We start from the raw sequence: 23920 nt of genomic DNA, 5'->3' as shown, positions 1-23920 counted from the left end.
CCAAAGCCTCAAAGAAAAATGCCTGACACAAAGTTTGTAGAGCAAAAATAATAAATAAATTAAGACAATGTACATGTGAGAAAACGTAGTAAGATTTGGGCACATTTTATTATATAAAATATGTTATCCATATCCACTTTTATGTCTTTTATTGGTTTTGAAATTGATAATAGCAACCACTCAGAAATCATTATTTTACCACAACAGCCTTTTTCCAGTAAATACTGTACATGATCATGAAACATTATGCCCCTGATTATGCCTTTGTGCCACAAATTGGTTGTCTGTTTTACATTCAGAAAAGTATTATATCCATAAAAGTACATAATTCATAATTTGAATATGATTAAGGTAGATGGCATACACCCTGACAATATAAATACAGCGCAAAGCCAAGATAAAAATCACATCATGTATCATGAATATGGTAATTTGTTTGTATGATCTATGCGAAAATAATGCAGACATCCCCAGATGTAAGTAGGTGTAGACATCCAAATCTGTGTCAAGTACACATAGGGGTTATGAGATCCCGCACACTTAACTAGGGTCTAAGTCACTTGAACCCTTCTGCTTTTAATAGTTATGAGAATGACATTCAGTGTTGAAAATAGTATTTATTGCACTGTAACTCAATATGCCCTGATTTAAATAACTAGTGCAGTGTGTCTTGGGAGGTCCTTTCCTTTTTGCCAAAATGGCCACGTGCTCTTAACTAGTTTTGATCCTTTAGTATTGTTCACTAGTTTAGTGAAGTCAAAAGTGACAGCACTCTCTCTTGCATTAGGGTTAGGGTTCTGCAAAATTGCCGAGTCTAACTGAACATCTATTGTCGTTAAAAAGGCTACAGTCTCCTGAAAACTATAGCATTTCTTTTGAAAGTTTCCGTACATTTTTTTAATTGACAAACGAAAATGTTATCACGTCGTTCGATTTGAGTAGCAGTCCGTGTTTCGTTATTCTGTGTTTAGCAAGCGTCGCTGGGACTCTTATTGTACTATGCCGGCAGCACACACTGTGTTTTCTTCTGCAGGCCTTGCCCTGCCCTCCTGCTGTTCAGTTCTGTCAGATCCTTGGCTTCGTGTCCTTCTGTTTTCACCGGCAGCATGGTCCTGGGGTGACCAGTAGCCCATCGGGGAGCTGAGGGTACTCTGGAAGCACCACGCACGCCTGCATCTCCTTCATTTTTAATGCTGTGTTTAATTTGGCAGTATTGTGTGGAACTATTTCACAGGAACAGCTGAAGACAAGGTTAAAGACCAGTGTGGAATAACACTATTCCTGACATCTGGTTTCATTTGTGCATCAACCCTGCTGCATCCTGCCTGTTGCTCTCACTGTATCTACCAGTTTCTGTGTGTGAAACACTCCAAAAAGAGGATCTGAATAGGACTTTTAATGGGTTTGACTTAAGATGAAAATGAAAGCAAAGCTAAAAATCTTAGCTAAAAATGATGTTGAAATGTGCTGACATTATTCTGCTGGGTAAAAGGGCGTTTCCTGATGGAATTGGTGTGCCTGGCAGTGTTTGCATTTATGTTTTTATTAAAAAGTCACATTCTAAAAAAAACCTAAGAGTGATATTAATTATGCCTTAAGCATAGCCTTTTTTTACTTTTGTAAATGGGCTTCATCTGCCACCACCAGTTGTTTTTCATATTTTTTACCCAGCTGCTGGGAACAGCCAACTTTTCATCCAGCCTGGCCTTTAATTGCTACCCCTTCTTCGCCATTTGAAAGATCAAGAAGGTACATCTGCCCTCTTAGACACTTTCTTGTTTTTATTGTGGAAAGCAAAATAACAGAACTGCACTTTTAACCTTCAGCTGCACACATTTGCTCTTAATGATAAGAGTCAGTCTTGCAAGAAAAAAGAGGACCCAAATGAAAGGTCTCTCAGACAGTTCTGACAGCGCTACAGCAAGTCATGCATTTCTACTAGGTATTCCAGACACATCTGTGTATACAACGCAGGTACAATCTGAGTTATAGACCTCCACTCTATAAGACTTGTTCAAGTCCCTAAATGAAACGACTGATTGCACTTCCTCTTCACACTTGAGAGAACTAAAATGTAAATGTTACTGGAATCTTGAAAGACTTTGGTAATTATTCTCCTGGGATATTTTTCGCTTTTGTTTTTTAGTTTTACCTCTAGTTTAGGTAGAACTGAGTGAAACAATATGCTGGAGTGGATTAGTTTAGACCATTAAGTAAGGCAGAGTGTCACAGCTGAAACCAAAAATCTTTTTCTTTTCTGAATTCAACTCATTTCTGCACAAGGAGCTTTACAATCTGGCACATGGGATTTTAGGCCCAACTATGCACTAATAAAGCACCTTGACAAGCTAACTCAGTCCCTTTTATTTTTTAATGTGTTTTACCATTTTATCCTAATAAGCTCTACATGGGTGAAGGGAGATTAATTGGTGTTGTGCATGTCTTGTTTATCTTTGAACTGCATTCTCTGTAAGGCAAATAAAAGCTGTCCTTTGCTTGCATCCCAAGTCTGCAGATGATATTAGTCAGGCATTATTTATGACCCTAATGCAGTTAGGGAATAAAGTCTTTGTGTTTCATGTATTCTGTGCGCATAGTCGTGCTGACTGTATTGCCACAGTTCTGATTTCTCTTCTAAAGCTGGTTACTTTGCTTGAAAGACCGAGACAACAGTTTTATCTCGCCTTCCCTTCTGAAACTGAATGATGAACTGCATCGATGAGACCAAACCAGCACTGCACTGCAGATCTGACTGCTTTGGCTCCACATGGAGAGATGAGTTGAATTTATTTGCCTTTCAATAAGTAAAGGAACGCTGGTGTTTGTGTTTTATTGTGTTGAAATGCACATAGTCCCTGCAAATGCTACAGCTGTTTCACAGACAAGTTGTAGTGACACTTTCTTGTGTCTTCGGTACAGAAAAGGCATTGCATCGCATGGTGCTTAGGGGACACCCCGTATGCTTCAGTAAAATGCCTAGCTGTACAAATGAGTACAAAAGTAGGGTGTTAAACCATGTCAGCCAAGTAAAGTAATAAAACTGTTGGGATTATGGTGTGAAATACCAAGTTCTGGAGTAATCATGCCATGTTCTCTCTTTGGTGTCCCTCATATATACAGTATTGCGATCCTGAGCATCGATTTCCAGGATTTATTCCTCATTTTCCTGTTTTTGTTCCATTCTCCATAGTAAGCATTACGATTTTTCTCACTTTGACAGCAGCACAATGTGTGTCTGTTTGACTCTGATTTCCAGAGTGTTTAAAATTGTAATGTATGATTGTACTCTATATAGCACTGTAGAAGTTTGCATCCTTACCTATGTTTTGTTAGGTTGCTCTACGTTTCCACTTTATCTCAATGAAGTTCTTAGTTGGTTAACATCTCGCAGGTCATACATGGGGAAGGCTGATTTAAATTTATAGTTGTAGGGTATGAAGCAGAAAACAAGGGCTTTATGTCTGTGGTTATGTACAAGACTAGTATGTCTGTGGTTTTGTTTTAAACGTAGCCAGGGGGGAAATTTCTTCCTTCTTGAACTATAGAATATGATCAGTGCTTCAGAAGGGAACATTTATGTGATTTTTATCAATACCAAAAGTTAATCTTTCCAAAATAGAGTGCACAAGTTATTCTATAAAGCCATTTTTTCCCTAGTTGTGAAGATTAGTATACTAGTTGTTAAAGTACATGGACAGACTGCAGTGTAGTACCAGTGGGAGCGAAGTACAGGCTGAACATTACATTCTGTCCTCCTACTCCATGGCACCAGGGGGGTAGCTGGCCTAAATTCAGTCTTCAAATCCTTTGTATTATAAGTAGAAATTTGGCTTTAAAATAAGACAAACGTTTAACAACTACAGTGAATCACTGGACCTTTTTGGCATAAGAAAACCTTATTATGAAGCGCACACACCTGTATTATCGTGTAAGATTAAGGGATTTTTTTTGGGGATGTTCAATATGATTGGGTTTTCCATCAGTTGTATCCACTATGTTGACATCAAGAAATGCATCAGTATTGGCAAGATATACTAGATGGAGAATAAGGCCCAGCTTATATCCTTAAATCTTTAAGACCTAAAAGAACAAGTCCTTCTAGACGCTGCTTTACGAGACTGATGCTTTTATTAAGTGGAACTTTGATTTGTACAGCCAGGTATTTTAATGTAGGAATCTGAGTGAAGTACGTTCCTCAAGGGTACAACAGCAGTGTCTCACCTGCCACTATTCCAGTGCTCTGTCATTGAGTGTCTTTTGACCAGGTAGCGCTCTCAGTATAAATAGCCCACTTCCAGAAGAACACCCAGCCTGAATCCTGTCCCAGTATATATATCTGTCTGTTTTGAATGTGCTCAGCCTGTCGGCACCCAGTCTGTCCAGCCAAGCACTGGACCAGCAGTAGGGAATTCTCCGACCTGCTTCGGCTGTCTCCATCTGCTCCCATCTCTCTCTGAGCCTTCACTGGGATCAAACTTTTGGATTCTTCAGCCTGTCGGCAAGATGCAGCTTTCTCCATCTACTTGCCATGCTGTAACAGTTATAGCCTATTTTCTCAGAGAGCTGAACAGAGTTCTCGGCCTTAACTGTGTTTGAGAGGGAATGTTAGTAGCCCTGGGCCAGCCAGCTGCTAATGTGATCATGTCAACATCAGCGATATGAAGCGTCAAAATGAAATCTCATGGAGACCTGCTGTGTGCGGTTTATTTAATCGTTGTTTGGAGTTTGACACCCAGGATGATGCAGTCTGGCGAGAAAAAGCCAATACAGTGCTTCATGATGTTAGTTCAGGTGGGTAGCTGCGTCAGCATGCGTAGGCTGCAAAGGAACAAGTAATAGGTTTATTCCATGCTGAAAAAAAGAAGAAAGAGAACACAACGTTTCGGCTGTGGAGCCTTCTTCAGGTGTGAGAGAGACAGGGCAGTAGCAAAGGTAAAGTAGCGGGAGAACAAAGGTTGGGAGGGAGGAGGAGTGAGAGGCGGGAGCAGGGGACAGAAAGAGAGGCCAATCAAGAGGTGTGAAGTCAGAATGGGTGCAGAGAGGTGTGAAATGAAACTTCCAATGAATGGAGAAAATTTAAAAGAACAGTAGTCTGTCGTTAAGGGAAGGGAGAATGTGTGATCCTAGCTGCAGAATAATTTTAGTTTCAGTGGTCTTTCTGATGTATGAGTTTGGAAAACCGTCTTTGAGAACACAGACGGAGAGATTAGAGTGGTTGTGGCCGTCAGAGGTGAAATGAGAAACAATGGGCTTGGAGAGATCTTTAATCTTCACAGCCCTGACGTGTTCTCTGAAGCGGTCTCTGAGTCTCCTTCCTGTTACTCCAATGTAGATGGCTGGGCATTTACTTCAAGAGATACAGTAAATAAGGTTGCTGGAGGTACAAGATGCTGTCTGGGTGATCCGGAATTGTCCTGAGGGGCCTTGAATGAGTGTGGTGGTGGCTGTTTACTTGCAGGTGATACAGCGAGCTCTGTTGCAAGGGAAAGTGCCTGGTGTGGATGGTTGTTGAGGGCGGTCAAGGGAGCTGTGAACAAGGAGGTTACGCAGATTAGGTGGTCGGCGATATGAGATGATGGGGCGATCAGAAAAGAGGGCCCCAATGGAGGGATCATCCTGTAGGATGGAAAAGTTGTGGTTAATGGTCCTGGGGATAGGAAGTGTGGATAGGATTCATGATGTTATATCAGGCCTGCCACAACGTGTTAAAAAGAGAACAAAATGGCATGTTTTGTTTACCTTAAGGAGTGGTGCCAGTTCATTAACGTTAAGGAATTGCTTTTAAGTTGCACTGCACAGGTTACCATTGTCTACACGCCTGACGTGTAACACAATGCTTTTGTTCTTGAGCTTCACATTTCCCACCTGACAGCTGCATTAGTCAAAGAGGGTGGGTCGTGCTGCACTGATGTGACTCACCATCCTACTGCTGATGCCTGCCTGCCTGCGGAGCGCTTACACACCCACCATTGAGGGCTGTGCTGTGTGAATGGCACTTCTAATTATAGCCTGTGCTTCAGCAGTGCTCAGGAAGTCCTCGCTTCATGAGGGTGGCTCCTTGGAAAGTCATTCCATGTGCTGGTGACTTGCAAACTTTCCCAAAAGACCTGTAAAACATCCCCTCGCAGTGAGCTTGTCCAAATGTCGCTAAGTAAGTTCTGTTGAATCATTGATTTATCTCCAAGCTTCTTTTGAAGACTGTTAGTCCTAGCCCTTGTTGCCTAGTGAATAAAGAGGTGTTTGAATTCAGTGCTGGTGTGAGGATAGCAAGCGCTGAATGTGAACGATTCCTGCTTTTTCTGCTGATCCTGCCAGAAGCTCTCGATCCCAGTTGATCCAGGTTTCACAAGGCATCTGGGTTAATCACATGTGGTTCAAAAGTCAACACATTTTGCCTTATTGCTTTTGAACTGCCACGCTTTAAGAAACAACATGCAGTATTTCAGTTTTACCCCCTCCCCCACAGAAACAACTGTCTGCCACAGTAGGGAGACGTCCGCACACTGCTGTTGTGTGAGTGAAGCCCTTTATCCTTTTGATAAGAAATGTGCCGTTGTTGCTACTGGAGGGTTTGGATAAGATTATCCCTTGTATGGTGCCAGTTGTATCTTTCTTCCTATACAACATGTAAGGAGGGGACCAGTATGTATTACACGGATGTGACTTTTTATTTTATACTTCTTCTCATAATAAGTACTTGGCATATAAATGCATGAGAGACCTTTTCGGTTCCTGAGCCAGGCTGTGGTGATCTGCATTGGTCATAAAGGAGCAGGCAAATTCATCAGGATTAATTAAAGTGTTAGTTTGGGTGCCTCCAGCAGCAGATCACATGCTTGCAGGCTGGCCTGCAGTGGCTCCGAGACTGAGCCCTTCACCTCCTGCATTAAGATGAATATGCATAACATAGACGTGTCCCTTCTTTCCTGCACTGGCGAACACTCTGTTTAAGAAATGCGGAAAGCTGGTGTCTTTAATGTTTGCAGACTGCAAACAATCAGAAGTATTTTGGAGGCCGAATAAGAGAAAACGAATTTGTCAGTTGAAATTCACACTGTTTTAAGCACGACCGCGGGCAGCATGGCGTCATGACAGTTAGTGCTGTTGCTTCATGGCTCCAAGATCTGGAGTTTGATTCCACATTGGGAACCTTTGATGCCGTTGTGGGGTTTGTGTGTTTGCCTCACAGTCCCATGGCTTTTCTCCAGGTTCCGTAGGTTCTCTCTACCTCCTGCTTGGACTTGGACATTATAATTATCTCCTAAATTGTCTACTCTGTAAGAGAGGGAGCTGGGAAGTCCTGTCACAACAGGCCCTCAAGTTTTTTTTGCCCGTGGCGACTTGAGCTTGGGTCTCTGGGAAACAACAACCATTTTATGATTTTGCTAAGTCTTTGAGAAGATGGAATTTCATACTTATATTTGGGTTTCCCTCCAGAATTCTGAGGCAGACGAAATCCAGCAGAGTGCCTCGCCCTGTGGTTTGATTCTGGGCAAAACAGTCAGTCCTTGAAAGCTTCTGGGGTGTATCAAATATCTGGGACTCCTGGATGGACTTAGATCTTGTGATGTGGATGGCTCTGGTAGCTGGGTAAAGCTAACTTTGTGTTAGGCTGTGGCGTTTCTGTTTTTCACTCTTTTCAATCATACAAACCGGAAGCCCATATGATATACACAGGAAAGTTGTGTAATTGGTCACGCCTGCATTTTCTGGCCAAACATGTAAAAAAAGATCTTAAGTTGAATGCTTTTTTTCAGTTTAGCCAATATTATGGAAAACACTAATACATGTTAAAATGTTTCATTTAAAATGTTTCTTTTGTTACATGCTGAGTTAGCAGAGAAGTTCATCTGTACTTAACAAGGATATCAGTTGAAGACTGAATCAGACCCACTTCAGATTTCAACTGATTTATTGCATTTATTTGTCTCTGGGAACACTAATCTATAAGCAGAAATACACAGGGATACAAAATGTAATTGAATGTACTGATGATCTGCTAAATAGGTAAATGTACAATTGGGGAAACTAGCGCTGATAATACTGTTGTCCTTCGTTGATGCAAAGGGGAGTGGAGAGATATTGGCCTTAATGCTGTGATCTTTGGTCAAATCTGGGAGGCGATTTTTTGCAGCTTCCCACACACATCTATATAATACGGACGCCTGTAAATGGGCCATGCAGTGGCTCTGTGGCTCAGGATCTGCATCTGTGGCTGGAAGGTTGCCGGTTCGTATCCCGCGGCCGGCAGAGGAATCCTTCTCCGCTGGGCTCCTGAGCAAGGCCCTTAACCCCAAACTGCTCCAGGGGCGCCGTATAAATGGCTGACACTGTGTTCTGACCTCAAGCTTCTCTCCCTGACTGTGTGTCTCATGGAGAGCAAGTTGGGGAATGCAAAGACAAATTTCTAATGCAAGAAAATGTATATGGCCAATAAAGTGATCTTATCTTATTTTTGCATAATGCCAATGACCTGTGGATAAAAGTTGATTTAGAAAAGAAAACTAAGTGTGTGCCAGGGTTTTTCAACATTTACAGGAAGTGACAGATATGTATGAAAAGGAGAACTGAATCTATCACTAACATACATGTTAAAACTGCAAATATTTCAGAATTCAGATTTATTCATATCCTGGAAATAAAGTGAAAATAAAAGATGTGAGTCGGATATTATTCCAAGATCTAAGGAAGATTATCAACTTTGGCAACTCTATTGAAGGCTATAACAAGTCTTTAAGTCATTCCAGCTTCAGCAAGGATGTAACAAAAGATTAACCCTAATGTGGTGTCACCAAAATAACATGGGAGGCTAAGTCTCACCCAAAGGCAGCAATTTGAAATCTTCACTAAACTGTTTTCAAGTTCCAAATTCCATGTTCATGACTACAATTCGAGGTTGACCTCACGCAGCTGGGGTGTGTGGCAGAGTTTCTTGACAACATACTGTAGATTAAAGCATCGAAATTTGCCAAATGGCAACAGAGTGACTCCCTAGTGAAATAGTAGTACATGCAATCACTGGAAACACAAGTGGAGTGTTTGGGCAGTTTCACCAGTAGTATGATTGATACAGAAAGGTGAGGTTTGTGTTAAAAAGAATGTCATAATTTCTGCAAAGAATAGAAATGGATCTATTCTGAGAGGGCTGTTTTGCAGCCTCTGGTCCTGATATCCACGTTCGGGCTGAGGAACAAATTCCAAAGTCAAAAAGGATATTTTGGTAGAGGCTTCCATCAAGAAGGTCAAGCCTGGTTGGAAATGGAAAATGATGACCCCATTCAAAATGACTGTCAAATGTTAAGGTGAGCATAAAATCCAAATCCCTGATTGGCCATCAGAATCTCCAGACCTATCAAACTCAACGTGTTTTATAGACTATATAAAAGTTTACAAAGTCACCTTGCATCATTTGAATTTAGAAATTGGTGATGTTTTGCATGAATGAATGGTCAGAAATCCCTACTGAGAAGAGCCTGAACATATTATAAACACAATAGGAGTTACCTGCTCTAGTGTTATCAAAGCCAGAGGCAGATCAGCAAATGTTGATAACTGGGGTGTGGACTATTTTTACATCTTATATTTAGAAGAAAATGTATTTAGTGATATAAAATACTGTATAACATATTGTCTCATATTTGTGATAACAAACGAAAACTATTTGTTTAAGCTAACATTCACGTACATCTTATCATGATATGAAGACGTTTGATGGCAGCGCATGTTGTAGACTTGCTCATGTTGCTTTCATGTAGGACTGTGAGTAAAAGAAAAGCCATCTTGCAGCAGTTGGATAAGACATACACAAATGTAAGGAGCACCTTGCGATAGCACACGACAGAAAGTAAATGTGAGCAAATATTTCCCGATCATAGATTATCCACCTCAGTCACAGGTGAGCTTCTTTTTGCAGTGTTCCTTATCTGAAGATTCCAGAATACAGAAGCCTGTTTTCGGTCCATTTTGAGACTTTACACAGCAGTATTTTCCTGATAGGGAAATAATCTTGGCTGTACTTGTGTGATTCTTTCTGGTCTGTTTTTTCCCCCATCCCTTGCATAGCTTTGGCGTGATTTATCAGTCACACACGTGGCAGACAGAACTTTCTGTGATTGTACTGAAGGACACTTCCATTGCAGTTTCTCGTGCCTAGCGCTGACCACGCAGCAGAATGGACAGAAGAGGACTAGCTCTCACAGGCCTTCAGGACAAAGAGGAATACTATACCTGCACTTTATTAATTTTGTAGATGAGTGAGTCACATGGTTGTCCAGATAATAATAATAATTGCTTACACTTATATAGCGCTTTTCTGGATACTCCACTCAAAGCGCTTTACAGGTAATGGGGACTCCCCTCCACCACCAATGTGCAGCCCCACCTGGATGATGCGACGGCAGCCATAGTGCGCCAGAACGCTCACCACACACCAGTTATCAGTGGGGAGGAGAGCAGAGTAATGTAGCCAATTCATAGAGGGGGATTATTAGGAGGTAAGGGCCAATTGGAAATTTGGCTAGGACACCGGGGTAACACCCCTACTCTTTTCGAGAAGCGCCCTGGGATTTTTAATGACCACAGAGAGTCAGGACCTCGGTTTTACGTCTCATCTGAAGGACGGCGCCTGTTTACAGTATAGTGTCCCCGTCACTATACTGGGGCATTAGGACCCACATGGACTACAGGGTGAGCGTCCCCTGCTGGCCCCACTAACACCTCTTCCAGCAGCAACCTTAGTTTTTCCCAGGAGGTCTCCCATCCAGGTACTGACCAGGCTCACACCTGCTTAGCTGTAGTGGGTTGCCAGTTGTGAGTTTCAGGGTGATATGGCTGCTAGTGATCGTGGCAGACTTGCATTGTGACTTACATTATCCTCAGGAAGGAGTCTGCATTCAGTGTGCTGTACCTGGTTTTGTGTTCTCAATTACAGTACAGCAGCAGTTGTACAGTTTTACAAATCAATTGTTAATTAGGATATTTGGAATGTGATCTCACACATTTTACCTTCAGTGTGTGTTTTTAAGAATGGAAAGATCTTAAAATTATTGAAATGCATCTCTTAAACAAGAGGGAATGTTTAAATGGATATAGGATTTTTTTGCATGGCTCTCATGAAAATGGTACATTCCTTAATATATTTTCAATGATGCCATTCTTTGTTTATGGATCTCTTTTACATTTTGAAGCAGGTAGATTGTTCTTATGATAAACTGTTATTTTTTTGAAGTGTGTTGAGGTACATTTAATTAAAATTTCTCATTTTAAAAATGAAGTGCAGGTTATTTCCCTGCCTGGAAAGGAATCTTTTATTATAGTTTCTTAAATGAGTTGGAAGAGGCTGTAAATACAGTGATGACCTGGTGACCTTTTAATTCATAAAGAGTCTAATGATAGTGTAGATAACCTATAATATGCATTCTAATAAGCTTATTTTGAGGCTGCAGTGTGTGGTCTTAAAAGCTTTGAACTTTATATAGTACATTTCTTCTCCCTATTTTTAAAATAGTGTTAGAAATAAGAGAATTTTGCTTTTGAGATATCATTTTCCACGACTGGATGGAAAATGGGACCTGACATGAAAGAGTATTTTATAAGTATTCTGTCTGTAATAAATTATTTCACATCCCTGTTACATCTTCATTCTGTTTTTATAGGTTCTGGGAATTTCAGAGTATAGATTTATCTGCATTGGCAAGAAAAGGCCCTGAGTATTTCATAGTACTGATCTGCAAAATTGAGATTTGTTCCCCTTAGTTGTCATTCTCTATCGTTCAGTTCAAGGCAGATGTTTCCTGCTTTAATGCCGGTTTCTCTGCAACCGCAACTCACAGAATTACAGCTCAGCAGAAACAGTGAAAATCACCTTTACACGAAAGACAGTATCCAGTGTCTTACAAGTCCATTGATCTAAAAGAAAGTCTAGACATGTACTAGACAAATTCATGTTTTTATCAACAACATTTTGAAAACCACCAGAGTTTGGGAATCCTGTTCTGAACTGCAGCATTTCTTGAACTACTGTACATTTTGCTTTTATGTCTTGCTAACTGTAAAGCCCATTCTGAAATGTAGGTGCCAGCCAAATTTGATCATTTTCCTGACACTGCATAAAACACAAACACCCCACATGTTTTCGCGAGCAGTCTTCCATCGTGTAGCCTGAGCAGTAAACAAAATGATGTGCATAACTTTATCTGCTTATACTGTATATACACACATTTAACATATCTTAAGACATTAAGAAATGTTTGGGGGAAAATGGACATCTGGAAAGTTTAGACAATATCTTGGCATCGATTCTGTAACTGTTAAAGACCGTTAAAAGCAGGCTTTTACAAAATGGATTTTGGCAGCATTTCTGTGCTTCTCTGCAGAGTTCCCGATTTCATCCTTAATCATTCATCATGTCACATGGCTCATGAAATGAGTCATAGAAAAGACAGAACTTTTTAAAAACATATGTACAAAGAAACTGAAGGGATAAAAGCCTGCAGCTTTGATGATTTTCCTTCGCTCAGATTGTTTGAAGCTTGCTTTGCGACATGCTTTTCATTAGAAACTATAAAAAACATTTGCACAGAATGTCTACAGGAGGCCACGTACGCTGTGTGGTTACATGACACAGCGCCTTTTAAAGGCCTAATAGTTTACTTGCCTAATGGCTGTTGTGTTTTCTTCTGTGCTGGACTTGGTACTGAATTAGCGTGTGAAGGTGTGTGGTATATAACAAATTTGAAATGATCCATTGTACTTTGTGAAAGATGACAAAATCTAAGTTTTTAGAATGATTTAAGGTGGTGGGGGCCTACTGTAGATGTGCTTTCTACATAAGATGTCACCACTTCTCAAAAAGCCTGGAGGTTTCTAGTGAAGTTTCCAAGTTCTGATTACTCTTATGTATGGTGGAAAGCGATAGTAATTGTAAGGATCTTTTATTTCTTCCCACTTTTGAAACTAACGTCTGGTTTTCGGACACTGAGATGCTGAACAATGTCATGGCGTATCTGTACTGGGACAGAGAGGCAATAAAATTGTTGACAAAATCAGAACGTGCATTAACGAAGATGACTGTCCGACCGCCATCTCTGTTGTCGATATAGTTGGCCAATTAATCCCAAACAGGGTACTTATCATTGCGGTGAGGATATCACTAACATCTGAATGCATTAAGATAACCACAAATCAAAGTTTTTTATGCCTGTCTCTTTCTTAGGAAGTGCTGAACTTAATGAAACATGAACAATCTAATCAGTTGTGAGGTTTAAATCCAAAGTAGCTAATTTTCACATCTACAGCATGTTAAGCTGCTTGACCTGCAAATCATTACCAGCTTGTCAAAACCACAGTGCTACCTCTGAAAAGATCATTTGGCCAATGAACATCCACATCATTCCAGAATCAACTTGATTAAAAACAAAATCACAGTACAAGCTAGTCTGTAAAGACGAATGTTAATATGTGTTCCTGCTGTCAACAGGAGTTGGATGAATTGAGCTGATCCCCACTTGATATCGCAATAGTCAGTGGTCATGCTGATCGTTTTTTACTTGAAGTAATGTGTTCCATGCAGTTTGCTGAGAAACGTGTTATGGTCTGGCATAGTCAAGTGTGAGTCGCTATCATGTGTGTGGAGGCACTTGTGAAACTCTCTTACTACGGTCCTGCTGGATGTCTCTGAGAGCTCCAGTCATTTCTCATACTCTCTTGACTCCTGCTTAGGCCAAGAATAATGTTTTCTTCCCATCAGTGTTACTTTGGCCTAGAGCTGGGGAGCTATGAAAGTGCTGATACAGGAAAAGAATGGAAGGTTTCTGGCCAGCGAAAACTAGGACGTTGCCTCACTGTCGACCTTGGAGTCTTTCCAGCTGGAATAGTGAGCAAAGGGGGAGGAGGGAGCTTGCTAAGTGGAAGAACTTGCTGTGAAAACGGGGAGGAGCGCGGGCCTGTGCTCCAGAGCCCCTGGAGAGAGCCTGTGCCTTCAGTACAGTGCTCAGACTGAGAGCTCTGCTTCCGCTGTCGTGTTGGGTACAGTCGCCTGCGAGATTCTGCATCTTCTCGGCCTGCTATCAAACATACTTCAGGCTGACTATCCTCAAGAAAAGAAATATCGAATGTCCTCCATGTGTTATAATTTGGAGGACTCGCACCAGAGATGTGGGACCCCTCTTGAAATGATGGTGATTACTATGCTTTTTCTTTGGGGATTTTCAGATCTAAATCCCTGGATGAAAACTCATGAAATTGCCTATGGGATGTTGTGTCAGAGTGTTCCTCTTGACGGGTTGCTTGGCTTCCTGCACTTTTTTAGATTTTTCATAAAAGTTTGGACATCTTCATGTCATCTTCTCTGATATTGATGAAAGGGCATGTCTGAAACTTGGTATACAGTGGTATCCACTGCACCGGATTTAGACTTCAGGGATGGTCCTGTGAATTATCATCAAGGAATAGTCCAATTGAATAAAGATGGGTCATGGTTACTGTGAAATGCAAATTGCAGCACTTATATGCAATATCTTATTATAACTCCTTACAGAGTGCACACAAGGTTATGGTTGTTATGGGATACATATAGGAAATTAAATCAACTAGATAAAGTGTCCTGCAAAATCTCCTGATGGTGAGAATGTGTGATCCTCAGTTGCTACTGTTTTAGGTATAGTATAACGTATAAGCCTACTTTTTAAAATATTCCCTCTAAAACAATATGGAGACTGGTATGATGTTGACAACAGCAGTAAGTCAGAAGAAGATCAGATCTCTGTAATATCATGAATGAAAAAAGGGATGGGGTCATACAGAGAGAGCCCTTAAATCCGTTTCCAACTTGGATCTACTGTATATCACTGTCTGTCCGTAGGGGCAAATGTTGGGCTGCACAAAACTCAGTGCTGTACAGCTTCACTGGGAAAACCACTCAAAACATGTTCATGTTCAGTTACTCAGGAGTAAACATTATTTTGAAGTGTTTAATCCAGCGTTTTTTTAACAAAAGTATCGTGACCTTGCAGTAATCAAATTAAGTGCATCGTTGCCAGACTCGGACTTGGGTGGCTTTAGTGAGCTTAAGAACAACATAGATGGATTTCATCTGTCTTCTGGTCTCAGACAATATAGTATAAACACTTACCGGAATCTTGGTAATATCTAGTTAACTGCAGGAAAAAAATAAGAAGACCCAAAGCAGTTTACTTATTTGCACACTTAAGACTTAACTTTCAGTAGGAGGTAATGGTTGTGTAATTTTGAAAACAATGAGGTTACAGGGTTGGAAATGGTGTGTTGTGATTAAAAAGTCAACTGCCCCATTGCGTCTCTGACGGGGCTTAATATACTGTAGCTGCAGAAGTTCATCACAAGCAGGGTGTAAAGGATTTCATAACGTATGTGCTTTTAGATAAAAGAGTTACTTTTACGATGTTTCCCTGTCAGCATGCATGGCCTGTTTTCCTTCTAAGGCTTCTACCTTAAAAGTGTCAGTCTTGATTTAAGAAGTACAGCTGAGCTGTTTCCATGGAAATCAGTGACCTCGTATTGTCAAACCCTCCTTTTAATTTGCTGGGGTCTAGCTGCTTGTCATTGACAGTACTGTCAGCTTGGGCTCTTGAGTGACTTTGTCTCATTTGCTTAGATTTGGATTTCTAAAGCTGTTAAGCAGAGCTGCATAAAATAAAAGTTTAGGGAGGTTGTGTTGTAAAGCAGAGCATTGGGTCTGATACAGTAAATGTAAAATAGAAATAAGTACTTACAACTTAAGCAGAATGTCCAATAATAATAATTATAATGTTGCTTTATTAGCCCCTATACAATTTCTTGCATTAGGAATTTGTCTTTTCGCATACCCCAGCTTGCTCTCCATGAGACACACAGACAGGGAGAGAAGCTTGGGGTCAGAGCACAGGGTCAGCCATTGTACAGCACCCCTGGAGCAGTTGGGGTGAAGGGCCTTGCTCAGGGGCCCAACGGAGTAGGATTCCTCTGCCGGCTGTGGGATTTGAACTGGCAACCTTCTAGTCACAGGCACAGATCCTTAGCCACAGAGCCACCGCTCTGCCCACTTGGTCCATCAGCCTCATATGTGTATTTTGTTAACTGACCTTTGGGATTTCCTCGAATTAATTCATTATCTGCAGTGTAGGCGGGAAATGCTTTAAATACACGTAACATTTTTGCCCATTCTGAGGACCTCCCATGCACTTTCATCAGTGGTTTACACTTTTTTTCCTCCATGTTTGTGGTGTACTGTATATTTCCTTTCAGTCACTATATTCCTATTGCCTTACAGTCCCCGTGACTGTGGGGTTGCTTTCTAAACTGGAATGCAGAGCTAGAAATATGAAAAATGTTCTTTCTTAAATACATAAAAGACAAAGCAACTACCCCCCAACTCTAAGGCTACAGACCTTAGAGAGGCCAAGAGTCACTCCATGCAGGACTTTTATTAGAGTTAGTCTGATAGCACTGTACTGTCACACAGTCAAATGAGGTAAGTGAGGATTAGTGTACTGCAGCTTGTGGTCTACTGTAGCAATTCTTATTCCTATTCCTGAAGCCCTAACGTTCTGGTAGTTTTTCTCCAGGAATGGCTGGGGACAGCTCTGTTGTAGGTCTGCTGTCTAGCTTCAATCTCTTTTAGAAATCAAGGAGCTCAGTTATTGGAATGCACAGATCTTTTACGGGTTTTGTTTATTTCCGATTCTAATTAGTTTTTCTTTTGCCAGAAAAGCGGAATTACTTTCAGATGCTTTTCTGCACTGGAATGGAATTAAAAGAACTTTTGAAGCTGCGCGTGATTGCAAGCTATTTTTCAGAAACTGGAGGGCCTTGTGGTTTTTTTTGCTTATATTGATGAGTCATACATAAAAACACTCCCGAGAGATTTTACTGTGCTGGTGCTAACCCTGTGGGGAAACACAATGTCAATATGAATACCCAACCTGTTGCCATGTCTCACTTTTTGTTGCCTGTACCTCAGCAGGTCATAACCTTTGTTATGACCTGCTATCACACCTGAAGAAGGCTCCACGGCCGAAACGTTGTGTTCTCTTTCTTCTTTTTTTCAGCATGGAATAAACCTATTACTTGTTCCTTTGCAACCTACGCATGCTGACGCAGCTACCCACCTGAACTACTATAACCTTTGTTTAGCCCTCCTGACAGGTGTGTCTTTTTGAAAGTAACTCATTTGAAGTCCTGAAGTTGTTGATGTTGGAACAGCAGACACCCCAGTTCTCTTGAACAAAGGAGGACAGTAATTTTGTAGTTAATAATCAAGCAGTGGTGGCTCTGAAGTGTGTGTTTGTGGAGGGGAGGGGTGTCAACGAGAATGTCGTGCCCTACTCACAGGGATAAGTTGTATACTGTAGTTAAGGGTTGTCAGATCTTCACTGCAGCGGGAGGTAATGGTCTTGTGTGTGGGTATAGCACTTGTTATACTGGCGATTTTTGCGGATTAGGTGTTTTGGTGTATGCAATCTGGAATCTGGGCTCTGCAGTTGACAGTGTTACATAATAAGGAAAATATATACAAATAAAAAGGTTGGTTCAGGATAGTTTCCTTACTGTCTGCTTTCTTGGTCAGTAGATCATATCCCAATCACACCTTCTTCACAATAGGAAACAGTTTTCATATGTAAAGTGATTTCATATTAATCAGTCCTGCTCTGTCCTTTCCTTATGTAAGGCCTAGAATAATCTCTGCTTTGTGAAAGTCACTGAAAAGGGCTTCTGGAGAGGCCTTGACAACTTCAGGTTTTAATTAATACAGAACTAGTTTAGACTGTTCATGAAGTCTTACAGGTAGGACATTAATTCAGCTCTTGAATTGCCTAGTTTTGGAAAAGAATATTACAAGTACGTTGTATGGTAATGTGATGCTCATAAGCTCCAGTAAACACAGAATGTGACATTGAGATGCTTTCAACCACTGATGCCCTAAACAGAAATGTAGTAATATTGAAATCCCATTAATCTTCTGCACGAAGATGTTGGTTTGAAAAATGTCTGGGCAATATGAGTTAACATTTCCATCCCCAGGCCAGTTTTGATTATATGAGCAAGGTACTTCAAGCAGTGTGTGATACGAAAGAAGGATAATGAAATAGGATGACACAAAACGCAAAAAAGAATTTTGAAGAACCTAAAAATTACAAATGAGAGGACGTCATATGGCAGAACTTGCCTGTTTGGTAGATAGTAGCTGATTGATCCCAGGAACTCATGTATTTCTTTAAAGAAGTTAGGTAATCAGCTTTTAGTCCAAAGCCTCCTAAATAGCTAAACAATACACTTTCCAGGTCAGTTCTCTTCATGTCATTTCTCCCCCAAGGAAACAACAGCTTTTTATGTTGATAGACGTTTTAGCCATACGTTTGTGGGCTTGAGGAGACGTTCGGTTTACTGATTCTGTGTGTTTGAAGATAATGATTATTATTTGTGTAATTCTTTGTTGACCTTCTGAGAAACTTGTCATTAGTACAGTATTCATCTCTGACTTATCAAATGTCTTTAAAACTAAGAGCCCTGAAACACATGATTATGTTTTTAATGACATTCTTGAACTCTGAATACCATAGGGATGCTCAGACTCTTGTTGACTGCAAACAGGAAGATTTGCACTGTCCTGTGTTGCAGTAATAAGAAGCAGTGAGGTCCACTGTCTCTTCGGTTGAAGTGCCGAAAGCTCATGAGTCATTTTGACGAAAATTCTTTGCTTGTGTGTGACTGCTTGGCGGGATTCCGATTTTCAGGCTAACCAAATGGTACCGTTACTTTATTGTTTCCGTCAGAAACAGGCATGGAATAGAGATAGATATGTGTTAGACTTAGTCTCTTTCATTCTTCAGCTGTAAGAAGAATTAGAGCCTGATTACCTCACTGCCAGTAATTATCACTTTAGCTAACTATCTCACAAGGAGTGGCCTGCTGTCTGCTGTTTACAAGTGAACACAAGAAGTCAATTAGTTAATGAATAACTCATTTAAAATGTATCCATGCATTAAAATACACAATGAGAGTACCTAGTGATATAAATAATCTAGTGGAAGATTGCTGGCAGGGACGTCTGCTGAACCTGACTGATAAGCTATACTGTACATGCCTCTTGGCCTCTTGTTGACATCTTTGGTGCAATTTAGGTTTGCATTTCAGATTTCTAATCTCTGATTGGATAGTTTTTAATTAGCTGTATATACAGAGGGGGGAATAGAAACTGGATCTTGAATCCAGGTAATACAATTTACATGATCAGATTACTCATTAACATTGACAAAATTAAGTTTATTTGCAGCGTGCTGGTGCAAATTAAGTGTGGATGGAAGAATGTAGAAAACCACAGAGCTGGCAGATTCATCTTCCTTAATGCCCTCATGGCCCAAATTATTTTCTTAAAGTCTTGTAGTTCACTAGATTAAGCAGAATCCTTAATTTCCTGTTAACATCTCCCCTTGAAATATGTGTGTGTGTGTGATGAGGGCATGTTTTTTTCAGTAGACGAGTGCCGTCATCATGAGAATCTGTTTGCAAGCCTCCGAAAAGTGACACACACAATCAGGTGTAAGAGAACCCTGTGTGAGCAGTTGAAGAGAGATTATTATCACCTAGAGAGAGATAATACAATTGGTGCATCTGCGCGTCAAGAGGAAATGAGGTTAATAGTGATAAGGGTGCAGTTTCACAGACCCGTGTTCCTCTCTGGAGTTCCTGCAGGAAGTGTGACCTGCTGTGACAGTACCTTGCCTCTTTCCCCAGGCAGCAGTTCAGATCCATTAGTATTTGACACATCCTGTACGCAGCACTTTCCTTTGATGATTCCATCAGCAGGGAGATGTGTGTCGCAAATGGGACACTTGTTGTGTCAGACGTAGAGGAATTGTCTCCTTGTTATTCCTTGCAAGGCAAAGTGACTTTTGTTGTCAATTTATTTTTCCAAGGTGACATTTTGCCTTGAAAAGCTTTCAACGTAGAAGCATGACATCAGAAGGCCACTAAAGCTACATGAATGTTGTTGGGGAATTTTTTTTCCCATTACTTTCATGAGTGGCTTTCTAGTATTTACTCGGAACTCATTAAATAGTATACTTTAAAGCCATTATCAATCTGTTTTCCCCAATCTGACAGTGTGAAATATATGGGAGAAGTGGTGTATATTGGTTTATACTTGTTTGTAGTGTAAAATCCACACTGTGACATTGCTGTTGAGCAGAGTCGATCTCATGGCGCAGATGGCTGCACTCTGAACAAACATGGGAGCACAGCGCTCTGTATTCTCCTTGACATAATTACACCTGCGGTGGAAGTTAAAACACACTCTTAAAGGACCTGAAAGCTGCAATTTCTTCATGCTTTCAATCCCACAAGTACAGTAATTCTCCTTTTTGTCCCTTCAGACGAGTCAGAAATAGAGTTCTGTACCTTTGGTTAATACGGTTTCTCTTGACCACCCGTTATCACAACGTTCCGCCCGCAAGTCAAAGGCCTGCAAAGCTTGTGATGCTATTCAGGAAGCCTTTCTTGTGCTTACAGATATGGTCAAATATGGTATTAAATTATTAAATCCAGATATTATAATACGTAGTACACAGACCTGCGTTACTGTGGAAATGAAAAGCTTAGCCTCATCTACTTTGTACTAGAATCGAAAAATAACCACATGAGTTGTGCAGTTTGACTCCGTCCTCTGGCCAGGTTTCAGGATATTCCATATTTCATCAGCTGTCGTGTATTTACATGATCCTGGAAGTGTCACAGAAAATAAATGAGAAAATGCAGTACAACATGAGAATAATGGAACTCAGAATGGCTCTATCATAGCAATGATAATCCTAAACATTTGGAAAACTGTTCTTCCTCCTTTGATTGCTACACACTTTTTTACGTAACAAAGAACAGTCAGCAGTATAAGGCAGAAAAAGCTTTGAAAATCTGTTTCTGAAATTTACTGTAGACAAGGAGAGAAAATAGGTTAAATGTAATTAAGAAAGAAATCTTGAAGTCCTGTGTATGTTGGACATGTACCCTGATAAACATGGTTTCCAATAGTCTGTTAGGGCCTGCTGCAATGGTTTTTGGATTAAAGACATTTGCAGGGGGCTGCAGGGAATCTCATGGATAATAGTAGAAATAAATACCTTGTATTAAATGCCCTGTTAGATCATGACTGTGCATATCCTGTCCTTGGTTCACTGGGACACAGATCATCTACCACCATCCTCTTTATTGGCTCTGCTTGGACTAGAAGACCAAAAAAACATTCATTACTTTTGCAAGCCACAGACCTTTCGTATCTTGTTTTCTGAGCAATAGGGTTTTTATTTCCCTGTTCATCACGGGGCAATCATTAAAATTAGGTCAGCTAAGGATACTTTTGGATAACACCTCAGGAACTAACAGAAATAGCGCTAGATTAATTTCACAGTTTGAGATTAAGAGAACTAGCCTTGTTTTTGTAGGCTGATGTATGAGACAGGAAAATGTATCAAAGATATATTTTTAGACTGTGCTGTTACCACCTGTAATGAGGAACTGTACTTTTTCAGAAATTCAGGCTCTTACTATCATAAATATGTTAGACTTGACTTGCTTTTGTTTTTATAAGAGGCTTTTATTTTCTTCTAAATTGTTTTTGAGAAAATCAGAGAAGAAAGCACTTCAGTGTAACAGAATTGTATTAAAAGAGAGATTTGCAGATACCCGTACATTCTTAGTGTATATGTCGCAAAGCTCAACAGTGATTTGCAGAGCTGGCTAAGCTTTTAATTGGAAATAAAGCTGTGGAAAATTACAAAATGAAATCTGTTCTTGTGATCATGGTTTAGACAAATTTATATTAACCAGCATCTTTCTGTAGAGTTAAGAGCACAGTTGCAAGCGAAGTGTGGTAAATGCATTATAGATTTTCCTGTGTGTGAAATTGTACTGCTTTTTTTAAATCTAAGGCTCCACTAAACACATGGCACAGTAATAATACTTGTGTACATCTGTAGACAACTTTTCATTCCAAAGGGTCCCAAAGTGCCTTTCGTATAGTAGGAGACCCACTTTGTCCTCCATTAAAGTGCAGACCCCACCTGATACCAGCTATTATATACCAGCAGACCCACTAAACTGGTGAGGTTAAGGTCATTTGTGTTTTTTTTTAATTCTCTAAGTGTACTGTACATGTGCGAGTTTCCTAGTGTTATTCTTTATTTTTTTATATTTAAACTTCCCAATATTCTTGTTAGGTACTCCTCATTAACTTTGAACAGTAAACTCATAAGAAATGTTGTTTCTCAATCACTTTTGCACACCTTAGTGTTTGGTATCAAATGTCATGACACTAATCAAGCCTTTCCTAATCCCTCTTATTTATTTACACAGTCAGGGTGTCTATGTGGCTTCTAAGGACTGTAATCTGTATCTTGGTTCCCACCCTCCAAAGCGCCACCCACTGATGATGTCACCTCTGCAGGCTTTGTTCTTTGCAGTGTTCCAGAATGTTAGTTGTGCTGGCTGTAACTGCTCTGACAATGCAGGCAATAAAGGATCTGTTTTGTTACATTAATGAAAGCCACTCCAAAAATAGGCCCTGTGGCATTCAGTTTCCTGTGTTTGGCAGCAAGGCCTAAACGTCTTTTTTCTGCCTTCTTTTTTGTGGGCGGATGGTGGGACGTGTCATATTAGAAACAGGGGCAGCCGAGCCTGCTTCAGAATTTGTACTGGAAGGACCAAGGAAGGGAAAGTTGTGTGCCTGAAAAACAAGGCCGGAAAAAACCTCTTATTATCTATTAAGAGAGACAAAGGGACTCAAATGAAACCAAAGTAGTTGTAAGTTACACACATACAGCCAGAGATGCAGGACCCCAGTGGTGTACCTAAGTGAAACAGAAAGCAGTGAAGATGTGTCCATCAGGATAAGAGCAGAGAGCTCTTGATGTCCATCATGAATAGGATACCACAGTGGCTATAGCCTCTCCAGAGTTTAAGGAAGGGATGCTTTCTGGTGTCCATGTGTTTGACGACACAAGAGCACTTCACTCTTAACGCATGAGCATTGGAACCATCTGGACAAATTACCCGTGTGGTTTCAGTGGTCTCAGGGTGCTCACCAAGTGAACCCCAAAGCAAACCATGACCGACAGAGTTTGTATGAAGGAAGCTTGGTATGACAGGCAGCAATGGAGAGTCTGGAATCTCTGAGTATTCAGTCAGTTTTCATATTGGATGACATACTGGCCTTCAGATCAATTTGAATTGTGTATCCTGTTTGTACATTTATGAATATTCCAAATTGTATGAGCTCTGTCGTGTAGGTGAATAACACAATCTATTATTTATAAAAATGGACAGTGTGGCTTGGGAAGTTTGATAAAATGAACTCCCTTCTTCCTTCTGTGGTGTCAAACACGGTACCAAAACTTGCGGCAGTTTCCACTGTTCAGCTGAAGCGTCAAGGTTTCTGTGAAGTGAATTATTGGACTTCCCTTCAGGATTTTCATTTCCTCATTGATCCTTCCTCCTCTCTTTTCTGTAATGTTTTCTTGAGAGAAATGCCATTATCCATCATGCCATGCATTGTACAGTTGCATTTCCTGACGTTGGAAAAGTTGACCTCAGTATTTCAAATTGACAAATATGGGATGGTTATTCTGTTCTTTTTTGAGAAAAAGAAATGGTCCTGTGCTTTTTTGCCTTATAAACTCATATTTTGGCCATAAGAGCACTCTGTAAAGTTTATAAAAAAAATTGACATCTGCTTCTTTCACTTCCATCACTTAAAGTCTGTGCTTGAGGTTGTTTTTAATATACCTTTTTCTATGTGGCCATGAGCCAGGACTTAAAGAACCTAGATAGAGATGAGTGTTGTATAGAGCTTTCTGTTTTCTCTACTAGTGACATGACGACTTGGTCCATATGAAAGTTTCAGCAGAACCTGGACTGG

The 23920-nt window shown here is 40.5% G+C and overlaps 1 protein-coding gene across 4 annotated transcripts in view; it reads left to right on the top strand.

The window, feature by feature from the left end:
• LOC102696927 (arf-GAP with coiled-coil, ANK repeat and PH domain-containing protein 2) overlaps positions 1–23920 on the top strand; it is a 70198-nt gene that overhangs the window by 3716 nt on the left and 42562 nt on the right. The window lies entirely within an intron of this gene.

This window comes from Lepisosteus oculatus, chromosome 13 (assembly GCF_040954835.1).
Source record: "Lepisosteus oculatus isolate fLepOcu1 chromosome 13, fLepOcu1.hap2, whole genome shotgun sequence".
NCBI lineage: Eukaryota > Metazoa > Chordata > Actinopteri > Semionotiformes > Lepisosteidae > Lepisosteus > Lepisosteus oculatus.
The sequence above is the reverse complement of the archived record's forward strand: the minus strand, read 5'-3'. Positions and strand labels throughout refer to the sequence as shown.